This window comes from Mytilus californianus, unplaced genomic scaffold, assembly GCF_021869535.1.
Source record: "Mytilus californianus isolate M0D057914Y unplaced genomic scaffold, xbMytCali1.0.p SCAF_13, whole genome shotgun sequence".
Classification (NCBI taxonomy): Eukaryota; Metazoa; Mollusca; class Bivalvia; order Mytilida; family Mytilidae; genus Mytilus; species Mytilus californianus.
Genome location: NW_026262615.1, coordinates 36,666,706 through 36,674,304, shown reverse-complemented (window position 1 = coordinate 36,674,304; position 7,599 = coordinate 36,666,706). Strand labels below are relative to the sequence as shown.

At 30.4% G+C, this 7,599-nt stretch overlaps 1 long non-coding RNA gene across 1 annotated transcript; it reads right to left on the bottom strand.

Moving 5' to 3' along the window:
* Positions 1-2,687: 2,687 nt before the first annotated feature.
* Positions 2,688-3,498, bottom strand: LOC127723813 (uncharacterized). The gene is made up of 3 exons (XR_007992267.1): positions 3,446-3,498; positions 3,136-3,186; positions 2,688-2,779 (listed from the first exon to the last, which is right to left on the bottom strand). It is a non-coding gene; the product is annotated as an uncharacterized LOC127723813 (long non-coding RNA).
* Positions 3,499-7,599: the final 4,101 nt, after the last annotated feature.

The window sequence follows — 7,599 nt, the reverse complement described above, 5'->3', positions numbered from 1 at the left end:
TGTAATAATAATAAGTTTTTTGTCCCTTTTAAGTAAAAGGAGGAAAAGGATCCGCATCATGGGTAAGGTATCATTGGTTAAATATTACAATTATACAAAATACCTGACAGTGCTGAGGATTCTTTTTAGTTTCTTGATACCAGTTCCCAGACAAGCTGTTTAAATAGAATTTAGAAAATCAATTCTGTTCTGAGATACATGTCTTAAATTTTAATATCCTTAGGTCTTAAAGGAATATTTTTTTTGCTCAATATTAAACTTGGTGCTTTCCAATACTTTTAAATACCAAACTTAAAATAAATTTATATAATTCCATAAAATATATGAATCCTCAGTTTGTCACATACGAAGAGGCATTTACAAATATAACAAGGAATACAATGGTAAATACTAAGATAAAAAATGCATAAAAATACATGAATCAAATTCATTTATGAGGTGTACTCAATTTATTTACTGAGTTATTTAAATAAACTAATATCGTGATCTGTGCAAAAATTATTAGCTCACCAAGGAAATAGTTAACTGCATTTCATTAAACATTTATTACCCCAAGCTTTTATATTGTATATAAAGTTTCTTTATAATTCCTCCCAATTTCTAACCAAAGTCAATTCTTTATATCAAAGTAGGATAGTTATTTAACAATACAAGTATAATATAAATATTTTTTTTATTATTTTCTTGGAACCAGAACTTTTTGCCCAGGAAGTAATAAGTAATTATTTCATATAAAATAAAAAGAGGAGATATGATTGCCAAACGAGACAACTCTCCACCAGAGACCAAATGACATAGGATTTAACAACTATCAGTCACCTACAGCCTTCAACCATGAGCAAAACTCATACCATTAGTCCATATCCTTTAGGAAATATGCCATAGTAAGCAAGTATATCATCTGTTTGCTCATCCGTCTACAACTTCCAATCACAATTAAAGGATTGAATTGTTTTTGCCTAAACTTTCAAATAATCTTCAGTATCTGTTGGCATTGTGTATATTTTTTTCACATCCAAAGGTTCCCCAATCGAAGAATGGACTTTTCCATTTATAAAATTTTATTACTCATATTGAAGGATAGGTTGGTTCAGCTGATAAGAACATAGATTTCGTTAGAGCAAGATTCTGCATTTATAAATCCTGTAATTTGGTCAATCTTCAACGACCACTTCAATATTTATGTTCATTCATTTTTCTATTTTATCCACTAAGAAGAGTTAAAAGCATAATAAATGTCTGATCTCATTATGTAAATTTATATTTTGAATTGCATGTATAATCAAAATATATAAACTCAATCATACTAAGGCTTGGTATAACAAGATTTGACAGTAAAAACAAATAAAATCACATAAAAACCACTAAAATCAGATAAAACAAGATAAAACACAAATCTTGTTATAGCAAAGCCTTATAAAATTTACATTAAAGCTACAGTGGTAATATATATCAGTGTGAACCCCAAATTTATTTTGAATTTAAGTCAGTAAAATTGTGTCATAATGAGATCCAAATACTAAAAACATGATTAAAAACAAATATATTTGAACCAACCTATCCTTCACATGATAAAATGGTGGTATGAGATGCTTCTTTCCCTTTTTTTTCAAATACTTAGGAGGTCCATACATTACAATTGAGAACCCCAAAATTGCATTATAATAAAATAAAATACACACAGCCATTAGATACAGAAGATAATCTGAAAGTTTAAATGAAAACCTTCCAATAGTTTATAAGCTGTGGATGAGAGATGATAATGGACAAACATTGACAGACAAATCTTCTTTAATAACCTTTTTATGCTCAACATGAGTGCAGATGGGCATGGGATTTGGTCCTGCCCTGGTTCATATCAAAGAATTGAAAATTGGTATTTGATGCTCCCCTGCTATTAGCATTCAGCAATTAGGAGTAGGAGCAAAGACTGGTCAGCTGGAAGTCAGAATAATGTGTTCAGGTAGGGTTAGATGTCTTGTGCAGACTTTTACATTATGAACTAGCGCATTAAAAAAATCTTGCATTTTTAATTACTAGTATCCATCCATAATCATAAATGAGAAAAAAATATAGAAATCAATCACACAAAAAATGAGAAAATATGACAAACTGCAAAAACTATGTAATTATTTTCACTTGAGTGGTCTCAGATGCTGAATAATGCATTTATAATATATAAACAAAACCAATAAATAAAACTGACAGCCATTAATTTGTATGAATGTAAAGAATGCAGAGTCAAAACAAACCATCTAACTAAACATTTTTATTTCTAGTTCATATTGCACCAAAAACTCAGTACTTAAATTGTTTAATAGGGGATTTGTTTTATTCCCTTTTAGTGTTTGGCCATCAAAGTCCTACTTAATAGGTTTCTAACCAGAAAAAAATCATTTCACAAAGGACTTATAATTCTTAACCAGTGTACATAACTTAAAAAAATATATGTAAACTGAAGCAAGTCTTATGGGTATCTTGTGAAACCATACATCATACCTTTGGGACCTCTCAAATAACAATAATTTCACAGTTTTTTTTTTATATTTCTTCAATCACAAAACAATAAATGAATGCAAGAAAAAATAATGAAATAAATATTTATAATTTGAATAATAAAGCATTAAAAATTAAATGCATTTATAATTCATTCTGCTTATAAGACAAATATCTACTGATCTTTTTTTACAAAAGATAGCAACAGTTCATCCAATGGTATGCAGGATTGTAGTCTGAGGATTTTACCATACAAGGAAGGCAGCAACAGCAACTCTTTCGACTGAAAAAGAAACAAAGTTAAATTTCCATTGTTGATTCTTAATTTTAAAATAATCTAACAGGAATAAAGAAACAGACATCAGTGTATGTTAAACAATTTGTTTATTACTTATATTGATTACTCAAAAATATATAGTATCAAAAATATCCGATTTTATTGTTATCTCCCCTTCATATATCTTCTTCAGATCTAGTATCTGCTTTAAAGGGTACATTATTTTAAAATGAAAAGATTGAATACTGATTTTTTTTAATTGTAAATTAAAAAAAAATATGTATATTGAAATCTATTTAGTGACATTCATCACACTATAACATAAACACATTAAAGTTGTATGTTGATGGATAAGTTCTCACCTTATAACAGCTTTATCCCAGCAAGTAACCCAATGGAAACCTGATGCTAACCTGGAATATAAAAGTAGTCAGTTATACTAAACTTTCCTAAAAAAAATTATTACACATGTACTAAATTTAAAATTGCACTAGGATAACAAAACAATCATGGAAAAAATATTTGGTATTCTGAATTATAAACTCAAGTTTTATATTTACCAAAAAAATTCAACCGGTATCTCATCAGTGTAAAATTATTTTTTTGGTACTAATTAACCTTATGAAATTGATTTCAAATATTATATTACTAAAAAGATGCTTGATTACCTACCAACATGTTAACAATATCAGACATCCAAGTCTTACTCCCAACACCATGAAAACTATGGCGTACGGAAAGGGTCAAAAGTAAAAAGAGGTGCATAAGCTATAAAATATAGCTTATGCTGCTTTGTAGCATAAGCTATATTTGACGTCCCAAAAGGGTCAATATATATTTGTCTGGTTATGCTGCAGTTTTATCGCATATGCTATATCACCAACATTGACTATGCTATATTTTTGAATTGTAGCATATGCTGTACTATTTCAAACACATCATTAAAGGGTCAAAACTCGAAAGAAGCATAGGCTGTATAATTTATTTTGATTAGACTGTATATCTTACTGTTGGAAGGCGTGTTTAACGAATCTAGTCAATTATCATCACTAAAGTATCCGCCCTTTTTATCAGTACTTATAGAAATGAAATGTATAATGCGATAATTTGAAAACAAAAAAAAACTTTTTTAATGATCAAGTCCGAGTTTATTGAAAAACAAATCATTTTTTAATATTATTACATTTTATATATTCATATGTTTTGCCTGGTATATTAGTGGATTTTATCACACTGGCACCGGATAATTTTAAAACAAGTGGAATGGAAACGCGGCATACATGAACAATAATTTTCCTATATCATCTCTGTCTCGGGTGATGTATTAATTATGTACCCAGCAGAGCCTTTTCGCTAACAAATATTCACATGTACGTCCCTGCCGTGGCAATTAAGGGCATATCCAACAGTTTATTTCTGACGGTGAGAATTTTTCCCTTTAAGATATATAGGCTATTTTTTACCTGCTTAAATCAAATATGTAATAAAAAATATACCTTCATGTGCTACTTTTTGAGTAAAATGAGGTCAAAATTTCAGATATTTGCTCAAAATTCGGATTTGTGGACGTATTTTTCCTCCCGACAGATGTGCATAACTTTTTTGTTTTAAAAGATAAACAGATAAACACAAGCTGTTTTTTTGTTAAATTATTTATAAGTTCTCTTTTATATAAGTATCCTATAAATTTATGAAATATTTTGTTTAGAAATAACTAAAAGGACAAGCTAGGTACGATAAGCATCAGAGAACGGCCCCCGATTTCGATTCAAATTAAAAGTGATATGCCATAAATTATAGTACTATATTTTTAAAGTTTAAAACCTATATTTTTGTAAACATCAATAGATTTGTCAACTTTAGCTGATATTATTCATGCTTTGTTGCTGTAAACACCTCAAGATTCGCGAAAACGGCAGATAAATGGCAGTTTCCAAATCTTTTTCTGCATTTTAAACTATGAGCGTACCTACGGCCCACGATAATATTTAAACCTAACATTCCTTGAATATAAATGTTGATGTAGTTCAAATACCTTAGTGGGCCGTAGGTACGCTCATAGTTAAAAATTAAAAAAAGGTGAAAAAAAATCGTCAGTTTTCATTGAATCATCGAAATATTTAAACGAACTGCGGACCGGAGATGATTTCCGGTATTCGCTGGATTCGACAAAAAGACTTTTCTTCGTGCTAAAATTGCTAGTTTTTTACGACAAATTTTACATCTACGAGAAAGGAACACAGAATATTCCTGTATTTATTATTGTATGAATTTAAAGTGAGATTATAGCAGATTGTCGGGGTTTGACACAAATCAGAAGGAACTGTGACAAACTGCAGAGAAATTTTGGGAATGTAAATCACTAACTGAAACCAAAGTTATTAAATAACTGGTTCATCCTAAAATAGTTCCTTTTTGACTAAATTTCAATATTTGGAACACTGACACAGACGTTGATTGGCATGTCGAAGCATACATATGATATGTCTTTGTAGCGTAAAAACTGCACAGATTTGTTAAACATGTTATCCATGGAATGGTGTATTCTAAACAAAAACAAGTTTTGACTATAAATTCTATACTCAACAGATTGATAATGGCAATGAATGGTGTCAACATTAAATGTTAGTACAACTTTACCCGTCAGAAACACGTATTTTGTTTTATAAATGACGAAATCGTGGCCCTGGAATCTATTAATCTCCGTTGACGCTTTTGTGAAAAGTCCTTTCTTTCACGTCCGCATTTCTTTCATGTATGGCATGCCAAGTTAACATTTACGGCAATCATTACGAAAATAAATTACAGAACTACAGAACAGTAAATAATAACATACATTGTATCATACGACATAAGACGACACCATGCATGTGATAATTTTAATTATTTAATTGTGAAACTGTAACAGTAATAAAGATCAAACAAAACTATCCAACACTATTGCGAATTAATATTGTGTAATTTTTTTACCATGATGTTTATAAAAAAGAAGATGTGGTATGATTGCTAATGAGACAACTCTTGACAAGTGACCAAATGACACATAAATAAATTAACAACTATAAGTCACCGTACGGCCTTCAACTATGAGTAAAGCCCATACCTCATAGTCAGCTATAAAAGTCCCGAAAATGACAAATGTAAAACAATTCAAACGAGAAAACTAACGGCATAGTTGATGTACAAAAAATGAACGAAAAACAAATATGTAACACAGTAACAAACGACAACCACTGAATAACAGGCTCCTGACTTGGGACAGGCACATACATACAGAATGTGGCGGTGTTGAACATGTTAGCGGGATCCCCTAACCTGGGACAGTGGTGTAACAGTACAACATAAGAACGAACTATAAAAATCAGTTTAAAAAGGCTTAACTCATCAGATGGATACAAATAGAAATGCATCTAACAAAAATTTGTTTGTATTTATTGTACTAATGATTTGTAATTGTCCCCCGCCTTCCCGCTGCTCTTTTTCAACGACAACGCGTGCAACTTCGTATTTCTTGTCTGAAAATTGTTCTCTACATTACTTTCCGTCATAAACATTCATGAAGTATTTGTCACTGGACGGTCAGAAAACAACATTCAATCAATCATATCTCCTCTTAATTTGCAGTACTATAATGACTTTAAACATACTTAAATAAATAAAAATGGTTATTGTTTTAATCAGATATTCATACGTCAAAGAAAAGAAAAAAAAACGCGAATATTGAATATCAAAGGAAAAAAATGCATCATAGTCCAAGATATCATGCTTGTAATTTTGTATGTGTGTTTCGTGTACAAAAGGTCGTTTAAAAAAGTCATTAGATCATAAAAGGCCCAAGATTCCGGAACGTTTTGCCAAATACAGATCAGGTTATCTATTCCTGAATATAAAATTCGTAGTTTGTCAAACTAAGCATATCTCCAACACTCTTGTGTTTGCTATACGCAACAATTGGTGCTGTATTGAATATTTGTACACAATCTTCGTCTAACTGTAATAAATGCCCGTGTTTCATAATACGTTTCTTTATTTTACGTATATATGGATTATATTTAGTTATTAAAACTAATGGAATATTTTGTTTTTCTTCTGATTTGTTTTGTTGTAATAATTCAGTACTGTCAATTGATAAAGCATCAGTAATACTATCATCTATTTCCACGTTATCATAACCCCTATCTAATAATTTCACTTTGAAATTAGTTAGATTGTTTATTAATTTGTTATGGTCACTTGTGTTTCTAATTTGCCGTATTGCTTCACCTTTAATAAATCCTCTGAATACATGCTGTGAGTGACAGCTATATCTGTGCAGAAACAGATAAGAATTGGTTTCTTTAAAATGTAGTCAAGGTCAAGCATGCCATGTGTTGTAAATCTTTGACCTTTGATTACATCAACATCTAAGAACGACATTTTATCGTTTGAGATTTCATATGTGAACTTTAATAAGGAGTTATAATTATTTGCTAGACGAAACGAATCTATAATTTAATCTAGATTTGCAGATTTTAACTAAACAAATGATTAACTACGCAAACATTACTCCAAGTACAGTACTTGTCTGTACTTCTACAAGGAGGGTTAATATTTAAAAAGAGAGACAAACGATACCAAAGGAACAATCAAATTCAAAGGTCGAAAACAAACCGACAAAGCCATGGCGAAAAACGAAAACCGACGAGAAGACAAACAGCAGCCAACATATCACAGCATAGAAAACAAAAAACTTAGCAACACGAAACCCATTTAAAAACTGGGATGATCTCAGATGCACCGGAAGGAAATTAGATCCTGCATTTTGGCCACGGAGGATTTTTTTTCAA